This window comes from Paramisgurnus dabryanus, chromosome 16, assembly GCF_030506205.2.
Source record: "Paramisgurnus dabryanus chromosome 16, PD_genome_1.1, whole genome shotgun sequence".
In the NCBI taxonomy this organism is placed as follows: Eukaryota; Metazoa; Chordata; class Actinopteri; order Cypriniformes; family Cobitidae; genus Paramisgurnus; species Paramisgurnus dabryanus.
Window position 1 is genome coordinate 25559618 of NC_133352.1, and position 15773 is coordinate 25575390.

General features: G+C 36.9%; 1 long non-coding RNA gene across 1 annotated transcript in view; it reads right to left on the reverse strand.

The window, feature by feature from the left end:
* LOC135758823 (uncharacterized) overlaps positions 1–15773 on the reverse strand; it is a 137454-nt gene that overhangs the window by 112180 nt on the left and 9501 nt on the right. Inside the window, exon 2 of the long non-coding RNA XR_010536586.2 lies at positions 8645–8734. This is a non-coding gene — a long non-coding RNA (uncharacterized lncRNA). The remainder of the gene's footprint in view (positions 1–8644; positions 8735–15773) is intronic.

Here is a 15773-nt window from a genome sequence, read left to right on the forward strand (position 1 = left end):
ATCAAACACTTCTTCGATTAATTTATCTGTATTTTTATATTATGTGCCTAGTTAAGCAGGTGCATTTACTTACAAATGCAACCAAAATATATAACATGAACATTTAATTAAACTCTTTGAAAATGGCAAAATCTCTGTCCCAATTGGGACATTTACAACAACAAACTAACAAAAAATACACGTAAAAAAAAATTTCACATAAAATCAAGCTTATGTTGGCAACAGTCAAATGTCTTTCAGTATTTGTGCCAAAATGTGCAAGACAATCACTCAGGTAGTTTTAGAAAAAAATATCAAATTGAAATATACATTAATATAAAAGTAAACCTGTTAAATTTAAGCATTTGATCTGTCACACAACTTTCAGATCTAGCAGTCAAACAAGTGCTGCAGTGGTCTCTTTTCAGGAGATTTCTCTTTAAAAAAAATCAAATGATCAACATGAGGACACTGCGCTAGGAAGACACGCTCATCTTCAGTCTCTTTCAAGTCCTTCCAGAAAAACACACAGTTTTTTGTGATTGTTGTGGGCAAAAATCCTTGATCTTGCGGCACGTTTTTTTAAAAAAAAATTATGGAATATGCATGATATTTATGCAATTTTATGCAATGACATTGCGGGAACTTGCAAAAATTGTGGGAACTTCCAAAAACTGTATGCAGCTTTTGCAGCTTTTCATTGATGTTCAAGTCGCGTAATTACGTCACTTCCTAACATTCCCATGACAACAGGGGACATGGCTGTGCATGTTTTCAACTTTCTGCTAAGATATATGTGACTTTTTGCTACGAAAATGCGGGAATTATGAAATTATTCAAGCCCCGCATTTTTGCAAGGAGAAATCTGCAATTTATGCGGCGAAAGTGCGGCGTATTAAAAAAATGCGGCCCCTGCATTAATATGCAAACTTTGGCTGATTATGCTTTCGCTGTGTTTTCGCTGCTACAACCGGTTTGTTGCTGCATTGCATTCACTTGCTGACGCTAGCAGATGAAAATAAACAGAAATGCCACTTTGGCGGAAATGTGTACTGTATGAACGTTACGTCAAGTAATGAGGACATGGAAAGTGTCAAAATAAAGGTCCCTCAAATCGATTTTTTATGTGTGGCATCAATGCATTGGATCGTTAGAAATAAATACGATGTATCGATACATATCGATTAATGTTACACCCTTAAAAATTACCATAGATTTGTATCCTGTTTCTTAAAATCACCTCACTTACTGTATACTGATCCAGAATTTAAGCAGTCTGCGGTTTTGCTCTTATTGCATTGATATAGGCAGGGAGCTGGACTGAAACATTTATTTATACTCTTTAAATTTCACTTCAATATGATTTCTGTCAATACTTTAAAACTTATTTTTGTTTAATGTTTTCAGTCCATCCAACACTAATCTTTATATTACATAGCTTTTTGTAGTGATACATTATTCATTTGTAGTATTTTTACGTTTACAGCTATTTACTATGACAATTTTTATATTGAACTAATACATCATTGGATAATCGAGTATTACATTTACTTTTCATTTAGTATTACCCAACAATGTAAAAATATTGAGTGCAAATGGGTTGTCAGGAATGGGGAGTCTTTAAAAATGGTTGACAAGAAAGCGTCTCTGTAACTTTTTGCAATCCACACATTTCTACATTTGAGTTTCATGAAGTTTTAGGACTTGGAGATGATATGCAAGGTCTTCCATCTACAAAGTGATTTGGTGCATATAACCCCTTCCCAAACCCCCTGTCGCTTTATCTGACCATCTTATCCGCTTCATTTGGCCTCCTTTCATTTCAGCGCAACATTATCTTCAGGTCATTAAAAAGCAGCTATCAATTATTCAGATTCTGCCTCTTAAACATGAAAAAATATCAAACATTTTCTCAGGATGTTCTTTTGGCTAGCTAAAGGCATTTGAATATTTTAGTACAGGGGAGTTTTTAATATCTAGATTTTAGCTTGTGCCAAAACTCTACCTCTGTGAGGAAACTTCGTAGAAACTCCTGCAAGCGTTCACTTGGAAACACATCATACTGTAACTTATAAGACTTCTGGAGGCAAAATGGGGTTTTAAACTCTCCAAGCTTGAATCTGTTTTTACCTCAAAAACACACCTCATTATTTCTCCTCATTTAATGAATATAGTGTGGCGAGTCTGCATCGTACACAAATTGTGTGAGTACTGTATGATAAAAGAAAAAAATCGAAACCCGGACATCACAAGAAAATGTGGTGGAAAATAGATTTACTTCCAAGGGAAACTAAATCTACTTTCCATTTTTAAAAAGAAGGAGTGTTTTGTTCCACGATTTGGGGAGAATTTTAGCTGACTTGCAAAAGTAATTTTTTCAACCATGAAAATGTGCACACACACACACACACACACACACATGCATTGAATGACACTTCTTAATCACAGTGGTGTGGAAATGTGCTATGTAACTGTGTACAGATGTGTTTGGAGACATATCTGCCTTTAGTTCGATGTGATCGGTCCCCTGGCTGTGCTTTTAATTTGTGCATGGATGCATATAAGTGTGTGCGTGTGTCTATGTATGTGTGCGTGCGTGCGTGTGTGTGTGTGTGTGTGTGTGTGTGTGTGTGTGTGTGTGTGTGTGTGTGTGTGTGTGCTTGCGTGCATGCGTGTAGACTTGAAATTTAGCTCTGTTTCTAATAAAATACTGGTCTGCAGTCTTTGCCATGGTAATTAGACACATTATCTATACTTGTGGTATTAATATTCCATTCTCTCTCTCTCGCTCTCTCTCTCTCTCTCTCTCTCTCTCTCTCTCTCTCTCTCTCTCTCTCTCTCTCTCATTCTTGCTTGAAGCAGTTTCTCATCTTTCCAAGATCATTTCAGCAAAAGCTGTGTCTTATGTTATTAATCAAATGGGCAAAATTGCTTCATTTTGCTTGCCTGCATTAATGTGTCACATACTGAAACAGGAACCTTTGGGCAGAACATATCAAAGAGCTCATTATGACCATGATTTGCTACTTGCTTAATTTTTTTTTCAGTATTGTTGGTGGTATTAAGAAGAGAGTAACCTAAATAAAAGATTCTGCATTTAAAATGTGCATTATTTTTTATGATAACTGCTTTTTGTGTGTTGATCTCTTGAAACAGGAGAAAAACAAAGGTACTGTATGGAAAGACCATCAGTGTGCATGTGTTGTTGAAAGAGGGAAAGCGATAACACATGTTCCTCTGCTGGGTTTCCTGTGGTGGTTGAATGAAAAACAGGCATGTGAATAGCCCCAGTTGAATTACTGTGCGTATAAGCGAGTGATTCGATACAGCACATTAACAGTTAATTCTACACTGAACTTTCCCATGAGGATCTCTAATGTAAGTAAATGAACCAATCAATCAGCAATTATTCATCCGATTGATTATCTATCTGTCTGTCTGTCTGTCTATCTGTCAATATACCACACAGACTAGCACAAACAGATCTGCTGATCACAACCATACTGATCTTCATGATACAGTCCAATAAACATGTTAACACTACTGTAATCCTAAAATGATTTATTGCTGTTTAAATACACTTTGTTTGAAAACCATCATCTCCACTAATTCATGAAAGTCATGCAAAGTATTTCAAAGCTAGATAGAATGTAGATTATCAGTAGCATGCAGCAGCTAGCTTGTTAGACTGGTAGATTATCATGAGCTACGAGTCATGGCCGTTCCTCTGAGAAATTTCTATTTGCTGGAACGCATGTCCTAATTAAACAATTGAATCAGATGGTTAATGCTGAGCTCTGTTTTCCTTGTTTGTTCGCAACCCTCAAGCCAATTATGCTTCGGCTGTGTTACTTGAACATGATGTTAGCCAGGCAGACTAATTAAATTGGTGAGCTGGTGTCCCTAAGAGCACAGTGGTGTGATGCAAGCTCATAAACATTTTTTTGCATTCAGCATGTGTATGAACTTTAGTGACAGAATGCTGGATTTTTTCTCAGGGTTGGGGGTTTGTCCATATTTTACCCAACTATGAAAAACAATCCAGCATTTCTTAACTCCTTTGAGTTAAATTAACCTAAAAAGTCTTAAACTAATGATTAAAACAAGGTTTAAACAACACAGCATAGGTTAATTGATACCCAACGACTGGGTTTGTCCATTTTTAACTCATAAGTTGAAACAAGCAAAACATTTTGAGTGAGTGCATTTAGTGTGTAACTAAATTACTTTAGTGTGCAAACAGTTTGTGTGTACTTTGAATAAAAAAGCTTTAATGTATTTGAACAAAAAACAACATTATATTCAAGGATTAGTCCATTTTCTTAAAAGAAAAATCCAGATACTTTACTAATCACCACCATGTCATCCAAAATGTTGATGTCTTTCTTTGTTAAGTGGAGAAGAAATTATGTTTTTTGAGGAAAACATTGCAGGATTTTTCTCATTTTAATGGACTTTAATAGAGCCCAACATTTAATACTTAATTCAACACTTAACAGTTTTTTTCAACGGAGTTTCAAAGGACTCTAAACGATCCCAAACGAGGCATAAGGATCTTATCTAGAGAAACAATTGTTATTTTTGACAAGAAAAATAAAAAATATGCACTTTTAAACCATAACTTCTCGTCTAGATCCGGTCCTGTGATACGCCAGACCTAACGTAAATGCGTAGTGATGTAGGGAGGTCATATGAAACGCACATTTGCGGACCATTGTAAACAATAAACTGACACAAAGACATTAATTAGTATCATTCCACATACAACAACATCGGAACGGTCCTCTTTCTCAACACTTGTAAACACTGAGGCGTAGTTTTGCGTTCATCCTCTGTGACCTCTTGACGTCATGATGTATTGCGTGGGGTCACGCTGGCGCATCACAACCAGACCTAGACGAGATTTTGTGGTTTAAAAGTGCATTTTTTTTCTTGTCAAAAATGACAATCGTTTTGCTAGATAAGACCCTTATGCCTCGTTTGGGATCGTTTATAGTCCTTTGAAACTCCGTTGAAAAAAAATGTTAAGTGTTGAGTTAAGTATTAAGTGTTGGGCTCTATTAAAGTCCATTAAAATTAGAAAAATCCTGCAATGTTTTCCAAAAAAAAAAAAAAACATAATTTCTTCTCGACTGAACAAAGAAAGACATCAACATTTTGGATGACATGGTGGTGAGTAAATTATCTGGATTTTTTGTTAAGAAAATTGACTATTTCTTTAACATATGCTCTACACATTTATTTATTATTCTTTGAATACCACACATAAAATATCTCATTAAATCATATCTTAGAAATCGCACCTGTCTCTGTGGTGAAGGAATGAGTGGTTGGCGTTGGCAAATGCTCGAAATCGCTTTCAGCACCTTTAACAGAGATCATTTTAGGAATGCATAACTAAATTACTGTGAATGCCCATACTGAGTGCAAGCGATTCTATTTCTAAGCATTCTAGCTCATAATAATTGAGTCATCTAAGAGTGTTAATAAACAAGATATGTGCGAAAAATCTTAATTATTAATTAGCAAGTCATGTTGCTGTGAAACAGTGCTGTTCAGAAGTTTAATTGCTATCTGTGACATCTGAGCTTTATGTCACTCCACGCAAACAAAATGGAAGGTCATGAACACTTGAAAAGATCTAAAATAGTTACACATGAAATTGAATCCCTGTTTCTTTTGTTTTTTTGTGAAACCTATTAGATAAACTTTTGATTGAAAGCATTTTGTCCTTGCTAGTTCTCCTAAACCCCATTCACAGAGCACTTTAAAATTGGCAGAGAGCCTTCAGTACGAACTCAAACACGTCCCGTAAATGTTCTGGGCTTGCTCCCGTAAAGGAGACCTAGTAACATTAATGTAACATTTACGGAAAGCGTTCCTGGCAGAAACAATGCCGCAAGGGGCGTGCCGAAGTGAGGTTGCGCGAGTCATCTCAACAAGTTATCGTTCAGCTCTTTGACAAAGGGGTTTTAAATGCAGATTAGCATTCATGACGAGGAATGTCTGCAAACTTGAATGTATTTTCATGAATATCAAGAAGCTCCTCACTATCTGCGCTGAAACTGAGACCAGCATATTAGAACAGAGCGTCACATGGTCCTTCATGATCTTATCATAAACAAAAATGCACACTTGTGGTTTTTCTTTAGAGAAATCACGGATAATAAGCAAACTTTAGACACTGCGGAAAAAGCTACCAAATGCAGAACTTTAAATATGTCATGTATCCTTAAGAGATCTTAGCAGGATGTGTGTGAATGCAGGCACAGATTCCGGAAAATCATTGACAGTGTAAATGAACCAAAATCAAATCCCCATACAAATCCCAGTCGCATTTTACATGTATTTTCCGTAATATGGCTCTAGTTTGATCAAACTTTGTAAAAAATGTTTAGTGTTGTAAAGGGGACATATCATTAAAATCTGATTTTTTATGTTGAAGTGCTATTGGGCCCACAGTGTTTCTATCAACCTAGAAAATGTGAATAAGATCAACCCAGTAACTTTTGGTAAACCATTCTCTGCAACCATGTGAAAAATAGTTAATTGAAATTTGGCTCCCCTGTGATGTCAGAAGGGGATAATACCACCCCTTAATCTGCATTATCCAGCCAGGGCACTGCCATTTAGTGCAACTCATTTGCATTTTAAAATACAGACCCAAAAACAGCACATTTTAGTTCACACCTACAAAGTGGCATTTTGACATGCTATAATAAATGATCTATATAATATTTTGAGCTAGAACTTCACATATGTACTCTGGGGACACTAAAGATTTATTTGACATCTTAAAAAAAGTCTTGTGAAATGTTCCCGTTTAAAATGTCCAGATTTGGAACAACATACGTCATGTCATTCTTACTATTTCTGCAGTATTGTATGTTGGTGAGACTGGGAGTAGTTGTTATTTTTTACTCCAGTAAAAATCTCTCAGTAAAGGTTTGTTTTTGAATGCCAGAATGTTTACAGACACAAGCATTAAAAATATTATAAACGTTTCCGCCTTTATGTCTCAGGAGATAAAGATACAGTTTACTGAACATGCATTGGGCTTCTGTGACAACATGCCCCCATTTGTAACAATCAATCATACCATTAAACGAAAACAACAACCAAAAAACAAAAGATGTCACTGGGACAGTACCCTTTCAAAAAGGTGGCACAACTTATACCCAAAGAGTTCAAAGATACAAATTTGTACCTAAATGGTACATATTAGGACCTTTTTAAAGGGTACTGCCCCGGTGACAGCTTTGTATCTTTATTTTTGACAGTATACTTGTGACTTAGAATCTCATTGTAGACTCTCTGAGATATAACAACGACCCAAAACTGGATTAATAATGCAAATCAAGCAATTTTGTTCCTACCGGTATATGAAAAATGAAGGACCTCACTGAATTAAACATGTAACGTAATAAGGAAACGTGACAGCATAAAAAGCAAATGGTTTGCATATTTAAAAATAAAACCGTGTATATTGCACTGTATGCTATGCAATAATAACTGTAGTATGCTTTCCATGCCTTTGTATTTCTTTAAAATGTTCAACTCACTGTCCATCTCTCTATTTTCTTCCATCCTTTACTCTCATTTCCCTCTTGCAGATTCCCTGCAGTGTGACACTCTTTGAACAGAGTTTCATAAATCAGGCCGAGATATTGTGAGGAAAAGTGAGAGACATACGGTGACACACTGCAAGACTCCACTCACAGGAGCCCGAAAAGAGTACACGCACATTTGACAGCAGGTTTTCTCATTCCTTTTACCTCATTTCGTTCTTCACAGCAAGACAGAGGAGAGAGAGAGAGAAGCAGAGGGAAGCAGAAATGACTTGTTGACAGAACTGGAATATTACACCACAGACATGTTATAGCCCTCACCATTCCACAAACAAACACATATATAAAAGTAGCTGTTAGGCATTAACTTCTACAGCGTGTTCAGACTGTGGTAACAAGGTTGGCAATGTAAACTTTAGCATTCATTGCGGACAGACAAACAGCTTGTCACTACAGAATCACTGGTCTCAATGCATCTGTTTACGACATGATGTAACACTTTTCACATTACGTCTCGGGAACCATGCCGCTTAACATCTGTGTGGTGCATAGAGGATCTCAGATTCTGAAAATGTATCCAGAGAGGAGCAGTAGGTGTGTTTTGAGCTCAACCAGGCAAAGCCAATGACAGAGAGGGTATATTTTTAGATGGCATGTTATAATAGGCACTACTGGTAAAAATGACATTTATTGACCACTCCTTTGCCATGGTACACAATGTTCCACACACATCCACACTGCCAACAGTATAAAAACAGACACATAAAACTAATCATTTCCTGCTTTTACTTACAAAGCATGTGAAAAGCCAAAAACATGATTACTTAAAATTGAAAAAAGCCGTCTTTTCTAGCAATCTTTGTGTCAGAACTATGATGCCTACATAGCCAACTCACTAGATTTTGGACCACAGCCATTGTGTTTTTCACACACACTCGACATTTAAAATTCCAGAGTCTTATTTTAGTCATGAGACAACCGCATTAATCACCAAATGCAGCCAAAGGCCGCCAGTGGACCCGAAAGACGCAAATCAGATTCAGATTACTGATAAATGCTTCCATAAACAGATCAGTGATTGGTTATCTTTCACTTACCCATACTGATCCAGTGATGTCCCATAGCTGGATGCCTCCCCCTCTGCGTCCACTTGGCAGACGCCACCAATCATCATGTGCTCTGGATGTCTAACCCATCCATGAAAGAAAACAGGAAAAAGAGTAGAAATTAGGAGATTCATATGCATTTACTGCATGGTCTCTGCTCTACATGTTTAGCTTTTTCTCATTTGCTGTTAGTTTTTACTACAGTATCAGCTCTTGCTTTTTTATGAGACACATAAAGATTAGAATTTTTATCTCGCGGCTAGAATTTTTCCACTGTCATATGTTATGGTCTTATACCGTTAAATAGTCATGGTTATATTAGATTCAACCCAAACTTCATTAAGCGCTCGGTCCTCAAGTGGAACTAATCAAATTTCATTGAAGCCTGGGGAATGCATTCCACTCCCAATCCAAAACAGAAACCAGGCACTGCAACGAAGCCACAAAAACGGTCCTGAAACCCCCTACAATCGTTATTTAAAGAAGATAAGTGGTGGTAAAATGTCAGTACAAAAATTTAACTACAAACTGAACTAAATCCGAACAGCTGGCTTTCTTTAGACATGTGCTCCAATGGAAAATGCGAATGTGGTGGCATTGCTGGTCGTCAGAAATACATCTCCCAGATGGATAGATGAATGGTATCGCCATTCAGAATCCACAGTGGAGTAATCAATTACTTTGGTTTGCTATTTCTTTCATTGCACACACACCAACACATGGCCACACATGCACACTGGTCTATAGACAGTAACCTTTTTTGTTGAGTTAAGCTGAAACACCACAATGTCCTTGTGGACCCCTAACACAGGCCATTAAAAATCAAAGTCAAAGAGAGGAGAGAAACAAAAAGGGGTGACACATAGATGCAACTGATTTTGTTTAAAGAGATCATAAAGTTTGAGCTATTTCACTCCATTTAGTCATCAGCAATAGTTCAGCCTTGAGCATATTGTTAAAACCCTGTTAACTACTAACAGACCTCTTTAGAAAAACAGCCATTCGGTTTTATGTTATGTGTGTGTGTTCGAAAAACATAAATAAACAACTCTGCTTGATTACAACGGTCATATCTTAGCCACATCGGCAAAAACAAAGAGCAGAAACAAATAAATGTAATACAGAAAGTCACTGATGCAACAAGAAAAATTCATGAGTGGCTTCTGTGATTTCGCTGATTTAAAACTGCAGAAACGGATGTTTATAAGAACAAAGGCAGTGTATATTTAGTTGGGTCTAGAAATCTTATCTTATTTAAACATGGAAAAAGTTTAAGGAATCTTAAAAATGTAATAATAAAATGGGAGTCTGAAGATTTTTCTGGGTCGCTAAACAAATGTAATTAAATATCTGACTTGACCTTGTTAACTCAAAATGTCATCCTTTTTCCATTTAAGCTCATAAGATCCACTAAGAATCATTTTTAAATCATGCTTAGACAACATTGAGCTTCAGGTTTTGCACATAGGTGTAGTATATGGGGGTGCACTGTCCCCCACACCAGAGCCAATTATGATTTTGCCTGAACTATTAATGAAATAAAAATATGAGAGTTGTCTTATCTTAATATTTTATTGGGTAGACTGAGTGACTTAATGCTAAAAAAGTTTTAATTCATTTAAACCATATTTAAAAGCCATACTCCCTTGCTAATCTCAAACTATAGAAGTACCCTTGGTGGGTGACAGTGGGTGCCCCCCAAGCAGAAACACAAATCTCCACCTATAGTTATGCACAAATCTTGTTAAGTCTGTGCCAGCTTGACAGCAATTTTGCATTTAAAATATTACAACTGTTCATTTCTGATTTGTGTGTCCTGTAGCACTTTGTCATTTTCCAGAATAGCTTCTTTGCATTGTGTAAAGGTGTGTGAAATAGGTCTGCTCGAATTTATGTGGGGTTGTGCAGATTGATCGGCATGTGACATCAAAATACCACAAGAGTGAAATGCTTTCGAATAACTCTCAGACTATTTTGACGTTATAAGAGTCTCTTTCTGCGCAGTGTCACTTGAATTCAAATACTAAATGTTGTATAACAATATGACAATGTCTAGTCACTTCTGGACTGCTGCGTCTGATGAAGCACTGGCAGGAACATAGGAGGCAGGCATACTCGATTTCATTCCTTTCTGCCGTCTCCACTCGCACATAGACAACAACACAACAACCTTGCTTATGACGCAACAACATCTGCCGTGCTTACATTTTACACGGTCTGAGAATAAATAACAAGCTATACCAGATTCAATCAGAGTGTTCAGAACTAAAACAGATTTGCAGAAATTTAAACAGGATTTGAAACCACATATGAATTTTGGATTGAGTTTATTTGCAGTTCACACTTGCTAAATATAATTGGATTCCAATCAGATATATAGAAAAAATAAGATTTGTATTGACAGTGTGAACAAGCCGTCCAAACATTACCAAGATGTCTACACAAGACAAAATTTGGGCTATCAATATAAAATGAAATAAAATAAATACAATTCCATAAATAAAGAAATTAAAGTAGTGATGGGACTAGACCGCCTATGCCGAGTCCAAGTCAAGACCGATTCTTTGAAGGGTCTAGACCGAGTCCGTTGTTTTTCAAATAGAGTCGAGTCCAAGTCAAGACCGAGTCTTTGAGGAAGCAAGTACGAGTCGAGACCGAGTCCTTTAAGAGTCGAGACCAAGACCATAAAAACATGTCAGTTTTCATATTCATGATTTAATATCACCTCAGTTAATAATCAACAGTTAGGCCTACAGACTAAACTAGATTGGGAATTGTTTAGAGGAGCAGTCTTAACATCTTAATATGGACTATGCTTTTACTATCATTAAAAAAATTCCTACCACATGCATCATCTTCTGCCTATTTTTCTAGATATAAATAAACGGCTCTGATGGCAGTATCTTTGCATTGCACCATGGGATGTCATCAAATAATGCCCATCAACATTGCATTTTATTATTTTTATTATATTTATTACGAGTCCTTCTCCTCTCACTGTGGTCCAGACCGAGTCAAGACCGAGTCTTTGAAGGAACAAGTCCGAGACAAGTCCGAGGAAGCATAAAATCGGTCTCAAGACCAATCTCGAGTCCAGACCGGACTCGAGTACTACATCACTAAATGAAACCAAACACCTTGTATTCACTGTTGACTTTGCTTACATGATGCAATATCATACATCACGCATCAAGTTATTTTGGTAAAAACAACATGTAACCAAATTAAAGTTTATATTGGCTAAAAGTGGGCTTATCGTTTGGTTGCTATATCGAGTCTGTAGTTAACCTAGACTGTGAAATGATGACTATTGCCTGCTGGCGCTGTCATTTAGGAAAAATGGGACAAATACCAAATACAAAAACCAGCCCTTCTGAAAACATGTTATAATGATAATATATTTTAATAAAAAAAATAATGCGTATTAAAACTTAAAAAATATATGTATTATTACCCTTTTGAACCCGACTGTACAATGGAAGAGAGCAAAAGATGGAAAAGAAGTGAAAGAGGTCATTGTTCTCTATTAGATGGAGAAGGCTGGGTTTGTTTAGAATAAAGTGAAATGGTCTGCTCTTAGTTTAAGCACGAGGGGGTGGGGAAGAAAAGATGAGATACAGCTTCCAGACAACGTTCATCTTCAACTCCTTCCTTACATGACAATCTCCAGTCATTTATGCATGTCGTTTATGTTTGCCAACCAAGGTCTGCTGTTGCTTTCTACACAACTATAAAAATAGTTTTTCTATAAAAACCCTTGTAACCCATCAGCGAGTTTTACTGCCCGACTACAACTCCAGATAGAAAAGAAACAAAGACAAACAGCATAACCACAAAGGCCGTTTTTCAATCAGAAGGCTGCAGCCTCCGGAGGTTGCCTATGCAGGCTGCATACGTCATCATGCCTTACATTACATTCGCAAGTCATAAGCATATTACAACAATTTACCATTAATTAAGAATAATAGTCATCTTTAATATTCTGAAATAATTCTATGCAGCCTACAAATGCGACCTTTGGGAGGCTGCAGCTTTCGGATTGAGAACCGGACAAAGAGTTGAGATGCCGAACTAAGATATTTTGGTTTGCAGTTTCCAGCAAAGACTTCTCTAAATGTTCCTTATATTATGTGCTCAGTGAGAAGTCACTATGGATGCCCTGAGACTGGAATAAGGAGAGCAGAGAGTTGTAATTATGCCTCCCCCTAAACAGCTTGTAGGCTGTGAGCCAGAATGCCTTCTGTGAACTACAATTGTGTGTGAGACAGTCTATGGCAGTGAGTCCGCCAGCTGGACAGATGATTCAAGGGTCTTTAATATCCTGTGGAGACCCTGTTAACACACAAGCACGTGTTTTCACATTCAGACATATGTGAGTATACACAAACAAAAACATGTATGAAAGCAATTCTAGAGTTGAACTTTGTGGATGATGAAATGAGTTCAGGAGACATTTGAGATAACTTAAGCATAAACTAAGGTATGCAAAACCATGATTTATCTACTGTTAACAGGTCACAACATAGTAAAAAATGCAATGTAAACTTTAAAATAGCACCTTTGAGATTGCTGTGATCCAGATTGTTGTGCATTTGTTGGCCAGTTTTTACAAGCCTGTGGGTTTGTACGTACATATATATTCATAGACCTACTTTGTTAGGGACGGAAATCTGGTGCTGTGCTACACTCTCAGTTCTCCACCATATGGCAAGCATGAGACTTGGCGCATTGCAAGGGCCACCAGAGACAAGAAGAGGGAGACAGAGAGAGATTGGTAGAGTTTACTTTGTGCAGTGTGTGTGTGTGTGTCTGTGTGGGATTGTGTGTCTGAGGGAGTGATTGAGTAAGCTGGAGACAAGGAGGGCGTTCTGGAATTGATTTATCACCATTTGGAACGGGAAGGGGTGTGTGTGTGCGTAAATGTGTGAAGTGATCTGGGTTTTCTAAACTTTAAGAGTGTCAGACTGACAGGATGCTTACTATGCTGTACCCTAGAGAGAGATAGAGAGAAATAAATAAAAGAACAAGCTTAAAGATATCGACACGGCAGAAGAATGCAAGTTGTGCAAAGATGCAACTTAGATCGCTACTTGTGTACCTCAATGTAAATGAAGCAATACTACTATTTACTGGGTTTTTACGTTTATTCTGAAGAAAATGTAATGGGTGCCTTTTTAAACAAAACTTACCACCATGATAAGAAGGTTAGGAGTGGTTGCCAAGGCATTGCTCAAGAATTTTTTTTGGTGTTGATGGGTGGTTGTTAAGTGATTGCTTAATGGCTCATGGTCAAAGGAACCAATCACCAAGTCTCCCAGGTCCCTAAATATAGCTAAAGTCCCTCTTGCAATCTAAATCTAATAGATTTTACCAGTTTTGTAATTCACTAGGTGAAAACTTTAAGTCACATAATAGCCAAACTCTCCTTAATAAGCCTTGAGATATCATTCATTCATTAAAGGTCCTGTTCTTTATGTGTTTTTGAAGCTTTGATTGTGTTTACAGTGCGCAATATAACATGTGTTCATGTTTCACGTGTAAAAAAACGCAGTATTTTTCACACAATTTACTTATCTCTATAGCGCTATTTTCACTGTCCTCAAAACGGTCTGAGGTCTTCCTTGGTCTATGAAGTCCCTCCTTCAGAATTACATAACGAGTTCTGATTGTGTCGTTTGTTTAGTGTGTTGTGATTCAGTAGCAGCTTAGCTTGCCGTTAGCTTAGCTTGCCGTTAGCTTAGCTGGCGACTGACGTATTCCTGTGGGCGGAGGTTAGTCAAAAAACTGTTCTAGTGAGGTCATTAAAGCAGGAAGTAGAGGGCTGTAGTCCAAACCGACCGTTCGCTGTAGGCTTTGAAAGGCGAATACTGTTAAAGAAAATATATCGCCTGGCAGTGAACTTTGAGCTTTAACATTTTACAGGTATTATTTATGTAATTATGCTATTATAGACACAACACAATAACTAGGGTTTAAAAAATGGGATCAGAAAGAACATGACCTTTAATTAATTCATGTCCAAAGCATTGACAGTTTTAGGTAAGTTACAGGCCAAAGTACAGTATAACTAATAGAAATACTGCTTACTACAGTAACAACTACAACAAAGAGTTGGTAAATAGTTTACTGTTCCAGACACTTTAAGTCTCAAACCGCGTGTCCAAGAATACGCTTCAAGTGTTATGAAAAGGATCTCTATATCACCCGCAATCTTCTATCTCTTCATCCTCAAGGGAGAGTACAAAGAGCTTCCCAGTGCTCTCCTCTCACATCATTACTGCTCTTTGAAAACAGAGAATCTAGAAAAAGCGTTTAATTCAGACAAACTGATACATCATTGCACTTCGGTAGGCCACAAGGGCTCCATTGATCCGCTTGTTTTCAGGGCAGAGAGGAAAGAGTGAAAACTGAGACACTTTGGGTTTTTTCTGCTTTAGAATTCCTTTCATCTTCTTTAGGCAACGCACACACAGTCTTTGATTTTGCTGAGCAATAAAATTAAATATTTATATATTTTCTGTTATATTTCTTGTGCAATAGCAAGTTTGTACATTTTCACAGTTATTCTAATAATGCCCTTCTGACTTTTGATGTTTATACATCTTCCCAACAAATGTTTATTATGTCAAATTTACTGTATGAAGTTGATGTTTTATCAATATAATTCCATTATATCAAGTCGAGTTCATGATGCTAAATGATATGCACTAATTAATTATTAAAAATTATTAAAAGTATTTTTGCAACATGAGTAATGATCAGTGCACTATTGATTTTTCAAGATTACATTTCAGCAATGTGCATGCTTTGAGATGGCCAATGACAATCACTCTCAATCACAGAAGAAAAGCAAAAACATTTAGATACAAAAGCAAAGAATCTCAAGGGTTTCTTAGGTAATCGTTGTTCAAATTTAACTGTACTCCTTGTTTTTTCCATCACTCCCACTAAGGAGAATAACAAGGTTAACAAGCTCCTTCACAATCTCCCTTTAAAGGAACATTCCACTTTTTTGACAATATGCTAATTTTCCAGCTCCCCTAGAGTTAAACATTTGATTTTTACTGTTTAGGAATCCATTTAGCCGATCTCCGGGTCTGGTGCTACAACTTTTAGCATA